The following is an 11,931-nucleotide window of genomic DNA, read 5'->3' on the forward strand; positions in this document are numbered from 1 at the left end:
TTCCTGAGGCCTTCCCAGCCATGTGGAACTATGAGTCAATTAAACCTCTTTTCTTTATAAATTACTCAGTCTTAACTATATCTTCATAGCAGTGTGAGAATGGAGTAATACAATGCTTCAAGCTAAACTATATTCACTTGCAAGAAGTTCATCTAGTTTAATATTTATGTTATATTTTTAGATTTAATAATCAATTTAAATATTTTTCACATTTTATAAACTGATTTTAAAATATTTATTCATAATTTTATTTATCCTAATTTTGTTATATTTCATTTTTCATCCTTTTTCTTATTTCTCAAATTGAATGCTGAAGGTTTTCTTTATGTTTTGTTTTAAAATAATTCATTCAATTAACACTAAAAATTTACATTTCATTTTGAGACATCACATAAGCTTAACTTATAAACCATTTATTATCAACTACTTGTTATTCAGCAGGTGAAAATTTTCATAAATTCCAAAGAGTCCAGTGAAAAAAGAAAATTGCAAGCAGTCATGGCTATAAATAGTGAAGGAGGGGGACTAACAAAGCCCAGTCTTATTTTCTTCCACAAATTTACATGTATAAATTACTCATTGTTGTGATTTTATAAATATTATATGTTCCATATTGCATATCCTTTTTAATTATGAAAAGAATTTTAATTGCTAAATTGTTTGTTTTATAGTGTAAAGTTTTCTTATTTTATACATGTTGCATTGAATGTTTTTGTATTCTAATTTTGCATTATTGTTTAATTTTTTTAAATTTGGAATTTATTGAAGTTTCTCTTTTGGTCTTTAATATTTATGTCTCAAAGGCAGTGAAAGATTGGCTATGTTTTCTGTTAATTCATCACTAAACCCACTTAATGTGAACTCATGTTGTGGGGAAACCAGTCTGCTATCTAATGCCTGGTAACAACATTGACTCTTTCACGTGGGTTGGTGCTCAAGATAGGTAGCAGTGGCTATCAAGCTGGATATTAAACTAGTCAGCTTTAGTGAAGTCATATCTAAGTTGCTAAACTCATATACACAATCCATCACTGCCTTCATGGCTGTTTTTATATAAGCCCACTGAAAAAGCGCTGAGCTGACTGGGAAAGAACATTGAATGGAAAGGTCACCTTTTCCAATTAATCCTTAAAATGAGTCTCTTCCAATAGAAAAAAAAAAATTCTGACACTCTGAACACACCCCAAGGGGTCCATCTATAGATAACTTCTCCAAACCTTTTTTTTCCCTCATCAAGTTTAAAAATATTTGCACTTGATTTTGTAGGCAGACAGATCAAACCATATTTAGTTTATGATGAGCAGTTCAGGTCACATGGTAAACAAATAAGTGGTCAACATGCATTTAGTCCCTACCATGGCCCCATAGCATGAAAAGAGCTATTAGTTAAAAGGACAATTTTACTTTCACTTTCCCTTAAAATCCCAAGGGCTGTGACTGAGATTCTCCTCTGGATGTCTGCCGCTGGTTCTGTAAGTCTTGGTCTGCCACAGTTGATATGAATGAACTTTATTTGTTGGCTCACAGAAGCCAAGCATCAAAGTTGCTTGTACAACAGTCAGACTAAGATGAAGAGCCTCTTCTTTCTCTGTCAAGATTGGTTTCTCTCAAACCAAGCCTCTGAGATGAGAGAATGTTAATGAGAATTCTCACAGGATGATTACCTGGCACTAAAGGAAGCAGCATTGCGTAAAAAGAGAAATTGCCAAAGGACCTCAGCAAACATTGTGAAGAGCTCTGGAATTGAAATAATTCTTCATATTGTCATAAATCAAAGCAAAGGAACTGGGCCAGCATTACTCTGCATCACCGGTCATTGGCTGTGGGTTGTATAAGGAAAGAGGTGTGAGATTCAGAATGACAGCACTTTTCAGAGGAACAAATTCTTAAAGAGAAATTTAGCCAAAAGCTCTCAGCCAACAACATTAACAGAAAATAGAGGAATGAATGTGTCAGTCCTGAAGGTGGAAAAGGTTCTGACTGGCACAACATAGCATCCACCATAGTCTAAACTATTCTTCTCAATTCAGGAACAGGCTCCTCTGTGATTCTGGTGAGCATTTTTCCTGGTGAATCTTTAAAGGGAAAGGTTAATGGGATGTTGTATCTTTCTCTCCAGATGAAACTAATATTCATTATCACCATCTTCTGATGCTCATTCTAGATTCTACTTACCCTTGGCTAGTGTTCCTGGGAATAAAGTTTACTTAAACTTAGACCCTCATCTTTAAGGCATCTGATACACCAGTCAAGTCACCATGCCCTTATCAAGCTGGAGCTAGTGGTCCTGTCCATTTAAAATAAAGCAAATGAGATATTACAAAGAAATATTAAATTATATCACCAACGTACAAAATATTCTTCCCTGTTCATTTCATAACAACAGACCTTCCCCCTTCTAATTATCAAGATCAAGTAGCATTGCGATATGTTGTCTTATTTGTCCAATCATCTCTTAGCACAAGGATATTGAAGTGAGTAGGTGGTAGGTGTAGTTATTGAGAAATGTTCTATGTCCCCTAGTGAAAGTATTTTCCCTCTGCAGCCAGAATCTTTAAATCTGCAGAGCCCAAAGTTGTAACAATAAAAAGCAAAATTTCTTAATTGTGTCCCAAGACACATGTATTTATTACTTATTATGGGCACAAAATTCTATAATGGTCATTGGTTTAGAATGAACGTTTTAACAACTATTGCAGACTGAACTCCAAGTGAGGACTTCAATTTTGTATTAGAACATGTTTCATTACTAGGCTAGCAGCTACTGGATGGTGAGCATGTGACAACCCCAGTGGATCTCCTTGTCACCTGCCTAATGTTACATCTCTTTGGCTATAAAAACAAAACAAAACAAAAAAACCTTAATCAGGTGCAATATTATGTAAGATAATGTGTTGCTTGATCAAATATGTTTACCAATCCTCAGATAATAATGCTTCCTGAGGCATATTTTACAACTAACAAAAGCATATTTGTACTCCAAAATGAGTCAATTTCAGTAAAATTATACAATAAAGATGAAATTACTACTACTTCTGCGTCACAAAATATGGAAACAGCCCAGGTTTTAGGACTCCTAAGGGAGGATGCTGTAGGCATAATCCAAAAAGACCTACCAGACATTATACTTCCATCTTACTGGGGGAAGGTGTAAGTGATTGCCATTGTATTTGCAATTTGCAAAAGTCTTGCAATTGAAGTATCTCAGTATTTTTCTAAAAATGTATTTTGTGACAATGTCCTGAATTTTCACAGGGTTTATCTTTCATTGTGTGGAGACGCTTTGTCTCACAAAATTTCCTCATACACCTTCCAACTTGCTCAACAAATCTGATTAACGTGGTGTCATCAATATGGTGGATCAAAGTGACATTCCACAAAGTACATTGTCTAGGTCCCTGTGACTATAACAAGGGGCAGAAGAATGAACAAACTTTTAAAAAGATACCAAAAATGTGTTCTATGTCTATTTCTATTGAAGGTAAAGTTTTTGGATTCTCCATTCCGACAGAGATGGGAAAGAATGCATTTGCCGTATCAGTCGCTACATATAATGAACCAAGGCTGTGTTCATGATTCTAGCTATAGTGTCTTTAAAACAGGTATGCTCACCCTCTTATCAGCAGAAAAACAAATAAAATATATTGCAGATTAGTGCTAGTCCTACAACAAAAAGATAAAGGGCCAGTGGTTCTCATTATGTATCATTTTAATTTACCACTGTGACCTTACAAAAGCCAAATGGATCCTGAAAGATGACTGTGTATTACTTCAAACTCATCTAAGTATTAGATCCTAATTTATGGACTTCCACTTACCTTTCTCTATTACAATAGCTCTTACCCCACAGGTAAAGAAACTAATTAATTTGGGGATTCTATAAATGACCAAGTATCCCATTTCAACTATAATTTCAGGAACTGGAAGAATAAATAGCGGTGGTTCCATGGGTCCAGTGGACTCACTGTGAGCTACATCGCAGCCAGGATTTCATTTGTTTCCTATATTTCTATATATGTCCCCACTCAAATATGGAGTCACGATGAAGTTTGGAACACTGGAGATTAATGTAAACTTGAACAATACGTCCAACAATTCTCAAAATAATTGGGCTTTACACTTTCTTGACTGTGTAGTTCTCAAATAAATAGCAATTATTCCTTTGGAAGAAATGAGAACTATTTTTTTATAAACACTTGGCAAAATATTGTAAGAGTGTTTCTTCCTGAAGATCTGACCTCTCCATCTATATAGAGATTCCAACATAAAGCTGATTCAGATATGGAAACTTGGCAAGAGATTGTGACACTATTTTTGTAGTCATTTAAAAACAGCTTTATTGATATATAAATTACATACCATAAAATTCACTCTTTTAAAATGTGCAATTCAGTGATTTTTTTGGTACTTTTACAGCATTGTGCAACTACTGTTTAATTTTAGAGCATTTTTAAAACCCCCATAATAAAACCTGTGCCCATTAGCAGCCATTCCCTGTTTCTCCTCTCCCCAGCCCCTGGCAGCTACTACTTTGCTTTCTGTCTCTATCAATGTGCCTATCCTGGAGATGAAACATACATAGAATCATGAAACATGTGGCCTTTTCTGTCTAGCTTCTTCCATTTACTATAGTTTCTTCAAAGTTCACCCATACTTTAGTGCATGTTATTTTTATGGTTAAATAATATTCCACTCTATGGATATATCATATTTTGCTCATTCGTTAATTAGTTGATAGGCATTTGAGCTGTCTACTTTGTTACTAGCAATAAATAACGTGTCTCTAAACATATATAGTATATAGCAAGTTTTTGTGTAAACATATTTTCAATTTTTTCAAGTGTATACATGAGTGGAATTGCTGGATTGCTTGATAACTCTATATTTAACATATTTAGGAATAGCCTGTTTTTCAAAATGACTATGCCATTTTAGCACTTTACCAGCAGTGTATGAATGTTCCAATTTCTCCACATCCTCACCAACATATACTATTGTCCCTGTCTTTATTTTAGCCATTCTTGTTTGTGTGAAGTTGGCTCTCATTGGGGTTGGATTTTAATTTCATTAATGATGAATTATGCAGAGCATTTTTTCACGTTCTTGTCTCTCTGTATATCGTTTTAAAAATGTGTCTTCATATATTTTGTCCATTTTAAAATTAGATTATTTGTCTTTTTATTATTAAATTGTAAGAATAAATTATATATGCTGGATATAAGTCCTTTATAAGCAATATAAATTGAAATTTTTTTCCATCTGTGGATTGTCTGTTCATACTTTTGTTGGTAAATTTTAAAGCACAAAACTGGTTAAAATTTTCATGAAGTCCAATTAATCAGTTTTCTCTTTTGTCACTTGTGTTATGGTGTGATATCTAGGAAACAATTGCCTAAACCAACATCACAAAGAGTTATTTCTATATTTTCCTCTAAGAGCTTTATTCCTTTTTTCCTTATATTTAAATTTTTGATCCATTTCTGGTTAACTGTTGCATATAGCATGTGTTGCAGGTTCAACATCATTCTTTTGCATGTAGGTATCCAGTTGATTTGACAATGTTTATTAAAAATATCAATTTTTCCAATTGAATTTATTTAACCTGTTTATCAAAAACAAATTAACCAAAAACACAACTGTTAAAATTTGTGGACTCTAAAATGTATTCTATTGATGTGTATGTATAAACATGCTGTCTTGATTACCTGGTACTTTTTAGTAAGTCTTAATTTGGAAAGTGTGAGTCCTCCAACTTTGATCTACACTTTCAAAATTGTTTTTAGCAATTCTGGGTCCCTTGCATTTTAATATGAGCTCTAGATCAACCTCAAAAATTTATGTAGAAGTGATATTTCGGGATTTTTATGGGGATTTTGTTGACTCTATAGATCTTTTGGGGGAGTACTGTTATCTTAATAATGTTAAGCCTTTTAATCCATGAACTATTATATCTTTTGATTTACTTAGCTCTTTAATTTCTTTTGACAATATTTTGTGGCTTTCAGTGGACAAGTCTTGAACTTCTCTTATTAAATTTATGACTAAATATTTTATTCTTTTGGATGTTGTTGTAAATGGCATTGCTTGATGAATTTCATTTTGAGATTATTGATTACTAGTGTATAAAAATACAATTTTTAATCTTGAAGGTCTGTCTATATTGATCTTGTTGAATATATTTCTTAGTTTTAATAGCATTCTTATATATGTGAATTTCTCAGAATTATCTATATACCTGCATACAAAAGCATGTCATCTTCAAATAGAGAAGATTTTAATTATTTCTTTCTATTTGTGATGCCTTTTATTTATTTCTATCCCTTAGTGCTGTGGCTAGAATGTCTAATACAATGTTGAACAGAAATGTTGATCTTAGACATCCTTGACTTGTTCTTAATCTTAAGGAGAAAGTACCCATTCTTCCACCAATAAGCATGCTGTTAGCTGTCAAGTTTTAGTAGATGCTCTTTATCAGGTTGAGGAAGTTCTCTTCTATTCCTACTTGATTGAGTACTTTCTTTGATGATGAAAAGGTAGTAGATTTGTTAAATGCTTTCTTCATTTGTATTTAGATGATTGTGGTTTTTCTCTTTTATTTTGTTAATATGGTATATTAAGTTTATTTTTATATGTTAAACTAAACTTGCATTCTAAGGATAAAACTTACTTTATCTAGGTACAGACATTTTTTATGTTACTGGATTTTATTTGGTAGTATTTTGTTGATTTTCCGTATCTATATTCATATAGAATATTAGTCTTCAGTTTGATTTTCTTGTCATATCATTGTCTAGTTTAAGTAACAATGTAACACTGGCTGCATTAAATGAGTTGGAAAGGGTTTCCTTCTCTTCTAATTTTGAAAGAATTTGTGAGAGTTTGTGTTAATTCTTCCTTCAATGTTTAGTAAAATCACCAACGAAACCTCCTTAGACCTGACCTTTTTTTTTTTTTTTTGCTTTCATTATGAATTAAATCAATCTACTTGTTATAGGTATATGCAAATTTTCTATTTCTTCTTGAGTCAGTTCTGGCAATTTATGTCTTTCTAGGGATTTGTACCTTTCATTCGGGTTAGTTTGTTTATATATACTTGTTCATGGTATTTTTATCTAATATTCTTATCACTGTAAGTTTAGTAATGATAGAACTTCTTTCCTAACTTCTTTTAGTTATCTCAATCTTTTTACGTTTTATTTCTTAGTCTAGTTAAAGCTCTGTCAATTTTGTAGATCTTTGAAAAAAAACACAAGATTTTGTTTATTTTCTGTACTGTTTTTCCACACATTTTATTAAATTTCACTCTAATTTTTATCATTTGCTTCCTTCCACTTGTTTTCAGTTTTGTTTGTTCTTTTTCACCGTCATAAATTGAAACATTAGGTAATTGGTTTGATGTCTTTGTTGTTTTTATTTTAAAATATTTAATTGACAAACTGAAAATATTCAAGACATACAATGTAATAGCGTGATATACATATATACTGTGTAATTATTACTACAATCAAATAAATTAACATATCCATCTTCCCTTGTTTTTAATTATGTGACTTAAGTTAGTTATTTGTATGGACACTAGAGGAAGGTAGGGGATTTTACAAAGGCAATCATGTCTTAGAAGTCAGATGTGGGCTAGGGGATAGCACTAACATTTAACAAGAAGCAGAGGTCTACTTCTTTAGCCCAAGGGTTCCAGAAGAATATTTAGATTCAAATTATTTTACTATAGCCAACAGTAACGTCTTGAATCAGTGTTATAGTTGTATAAAATTGTAGTGATTTTGCCCACTGCCTATGTACTTCACTTCTAGTCTCCTCATGGTCAACCAACAATGTTAGCATCCTTGTGGGACAATCTATTTTGATTAACTCTTAATCCTTCTTGTCCCCAATGTCACTATTACTTGCCTCTGCAAACTAAGGGTCTCTACTATTCTCTGTCACTCTAGAATCACATTATCTTCAGTAAAATCATAAATACGTTACTAAATTTTTCTTCTGCTATGTTAGTTATCTATTTCCGTATAACAACTTAGTATTTTGTTGATTAAACTTAGCTTAAAATATAGTGGCTTAAAACAAGAAACATGTATTATCTCTTACAGTTTTTGTGAGTTAGGAATTCAGAAGCAGCTTGGCTGAGTAGTTCTAGCTTCAAGACTCTCATGATATTATGCTCAGATTCTCAGCTGAGGCTGTAGTCATCTAAAGACTTGACTGGGACTGGAGGATGGACTTCCAAGGTGGCTCACTCACATCCTTGTCAGGTTAATGCTTGTTAATGGTAGGAAGCCATAGCTCAACATCAGGTCAGTATCTCCATCAGCTGCCTGAATGTCTTTATGGCATGGCAGCTGGCCTCTACCAGAACTAATGTTCCAGAATCACAATGGAAAAGTCACAATGTCTTTTATAACTCATCATCAGAAGTCACACATCATCATTTCTGAAATATCTGATTGGTTAGAAAGATCAGCTTTATTTAGTTTGTGAGAAGCTTTTAGCATGTAGTGAATTGCAGGAGTTAAGAATTATTTTTGAGGCTGGCTACCATACCTCCTACAGAGACTACAGGGACTTAAAAATTTTAAGGATGCTCATGATCACTAGCCAACATTTTTAATCAATGCATTGATGAATTAATTATCTTCTGTTCTTGCTCAAGAGACATACTCTTTTGGTGAGTAAGTAAACTCATATGATTAATAAAACACTTCAGCATTCTCATTCCACTGTTTTACTATTTGTTGTATATAAGAGGTTAGAAAACTATGACAGAGTCTGCAGCCTATTTTTGTTTGAACTCCAAGTAAAAATGGATTTTATAGTTTAAAAGTTGTTTTTTTAAAAGGAAAAATATGAAGAATGTGCATCAAATATGTAATATGGCCTATAAAACCTAAAATATTTACTATTTACCTTTTCAGAAAAAGGTTCTGACTCCTGTCCTAGATTATACCAATAGACTGTTGTTTTTCTTGTTGTTGTTTTCTTTTTCTTTTTTTTTTTTTTAGATGGAGTCTCACTCTGTCACCCAGGCTGAAGTGAAATGGTGCAATCTTGGCTCACTGCAACCTCTGCCTCCCAGGTTAAAGCAATTATCCCGCCTCAGCCTCCCAAGAAGCTGGGATTACAGGCACCCACCATCATGCCCGGCTAATTTTTGTATTTTTGTAGAGATAGGGTTTCACCATGTTGGCCAGGATAGTCTTGAACTCCTGACCCCAGGTGATCCACCTGCCTCGGCCTCCCAAAGTGCTGGGATTACAGGCATGAGCCACTACACCCAGCCTGGTTTTTCAACTTTATCTATTATAGCTTAACATGGACCTAAAATCAAGTAACTCAACCGGGTAGAGAAACAGAATTTATTTTAGTCATTCTATGTATCCTATAGAATTCAAAACTTTAGATAAATTTTTCATAGTGATAAAACCATACCAATCTAAATATATTTTCCTTGTATTAAAACTTCAAAATCTGTATCACATGTATTTCAGTGTATAACATCTTTCAATCTATGCCACACATATTCCCCACACTTGCACCAATATTAACTTAAAAAACACATTTTATGTTTACGTCTTCTCCTCCAGGGTTTAACTATCTGGTTATGCTGAATTGGAGTTTAGTAAGAAGCCTAGGGTCAAAGTAAAGTCATAGGAGCTAGACATAATCAAGTTTGGTATTTTCTTCCAAAAACAAAAACAAAGAGCAAAAGTAACCTACCTTAGATGAAATCATTACAGAGTCTTGAACCTGGCTCATTGGATTTTACTGTACGGGACATTCAGTAGAATAAACAGGTTTATGCTTCTTGAAAAAAACTAACCCTCCTCAATACCCTATTCCAATTTTGAAGATTATAGTCACCCATTTCTTGTCCTAATTTTATATATGAGAGCTAGGAACATCGTGAATTTGTATGTAATAACTCAAATATCTGAAGGATTTATCTTTTTACAATACCTCTGCTACATGAATGTTTTGGCTTCAATACACAGAATATTATATTTTAGTAGTCATTGTTGCTCTCTGGTTCTTTGACAATGCCTCGAGTTGTATTTCTACTTGCCTTTTTTATTTTTAAATTCTCAGGCAGAGTTAGAAAAAAAACATTTCCACCTGAAAAAACATATTTTTTCTGCCTTTTATTATGGGAAATAGTGGCATTCATTGAAGTGTAAAAGTCTTGTTCTAAATATAAATTTTATTCCAGGTGACCACCAGTGATGATTCAATAACTGCATTAATAGAGTTATCAATATCTGCAAAAAAGATCACTTCTCGATTCTGTAATATGCACAGATTATTATCACATTAAAAAAATACTTGAAAGCCAAATTCTTATGTTTCCTTTTTTTTTTAATTGTCTGAAAATCCTCATCAAAAATACTGCATTTGTCAGCATTATTTGTTAAGATTATAGAAGTCACCCAGTAAGAGTGGATATTACATGACCCATAAAATCACTGAATGTCCAGGGGGAAAGACTCTAGGCTGAGCTTTCAGAATTAGCATCCTGAACCACACACAGAACTGTCATGATAAAGTAGACCTTGACCTTGAAACCATGCTATTTCTACCACAACTTAAATCAACAAAATGAATGTCCCATAAAGAATCCATTTTTTGGCTGGGCGTGGTGGCTCATGCCTGTAATCCCTGCACTTTGGGAGGCTGAGGCGGGTGGATCCCTTGAGGTCAGGAGTTTGAGACCATCCTGGCCAACATGGCAAAACCCCATCTCTACTGAAAATACAAAAATTAGCAGGGTGTGACGGTGCTCACCTGTAATCTCAGCTACTCAGGAGGCTGAGGCAGGAGAATTGCATGAACCTGAGAGGAAGAGGTTGCAGTGAGCTTAGATCATGCCACTGCACTCAAGTCTGGGTGACAGAGTGAGATTCCGCCTCAAAAAAAAAAAAAAAAAAAGAGTCAATTTGTTTATGTAGTTTACATAGCTTACTTCTGAATCAGTCTCATGTATATGTTTTTAACCAATTGCAGTTGAGCCTGGGATAAATTTTTTCATATGCAACTTTAAAAAGCAGATTTCACAATGTAATGAATTTTCAAAATGTAGAAAGCTAGTTCAAAGTTTTGTAGCAAATCAAATACCATATGACCACTTTTTGGCCACTTGCTCTCTTCATTCTCTTTCTCATTTTCTTGCTGTCTTACTATCTTGTTCTCACTCTTTATGATCTATCTTATTTTCCAAATAATATGTTTTATGAATTTTGATGCTATGACATTTGCCTACTGTTTATATTATCTATATGAAATAAATTCCCTATTTAGTATTTTATTTGATTGTGCTTCAGTATCAACATTGCAATCACTGTTTTCTTTCATTTATGCTTGTCTAATGTAATTTTAGCCTTCATTTTACATTTATGCTTGATGGGTCAATTTTTAAAAAATATCTCATCAACCTGAAGTCACTTAATGTTTATTTTTTAATCCAATCTGTGAGCCATTTTAAGAAGTTATTTTCCTAAATGAAACTTTCATTTATATACGAGCTCATCAATCTAAATTCCTTAAAAATTTAATCTAATAGTTGCTACATCCATCATAGATTTTAATTCAAAGATCTTATTTTTCGTCTCTTGTTGAATCCTTTTAAATCTTCACAAAATCAGGTTGTCCTTCTTCACGGCATGTTGCTTTGTTTTCTTAGCAAGAGCAAGCATGTTTTTGAAAGTTCGTGAAAACACAAAGTCATTTTTCAACAAACGTGTTTCCCTTCTTGCAGCAAGTCTTTTGTAGAAAAGCCATGTCAAAATTCAAAAGAATTGGATACTCCTTCTTTTGCACAGCAGAATTACTTCAAATGCTTCCATTTTTGACTTTATTATTTTTTCTAGTTAAGACAAAGGGATTTTAATACAATGAACTGGTCAGGTATATGGAAAAAGTGAAAAA

At 33.2% G+C, this 11,931-nt stretch overlaps 1 long non-coding RNA gene across 1 annotated transcript; it reads right to left on the reverse strand.

Annotated features, from left to right (window-relative positions):
* Nucleotides 1–1,493: 1,493 nt before the first annotated feature.
* On the reverse strand, nt 1,494–8,388 carry LOC107969519 (uncharacterized). Its single transcript, XR_001711398.2, has 2 exons — nt 8,104–8,388; nt 1,494–1,820 (listed from the first exon to the last, which is right to left on the reverse strand). It is a non-coding gene; the product is annotated as an uncharacterized LOC107969519 (long non-coding RNA).
* Between the last annotated feature and the right edge of the window lie 3,543 nt (nt 8,389–11,931).

This window comes from Pan troglodytes, chromosome 17 (genome assembly GCF_028858775.2).
Source record: "Pan troglodytes isolate AG18354 chromosome 17, NHGRI_mPanTro3-v2.0_pri, whole genome shotgun sequence".
Taxonomy (NCBI): domain Eukaryota; kingdom Metazoa; phylum Chordata; class Mammalia; order Primates; family Hominidae; genus Pan; species Pan troglodytes.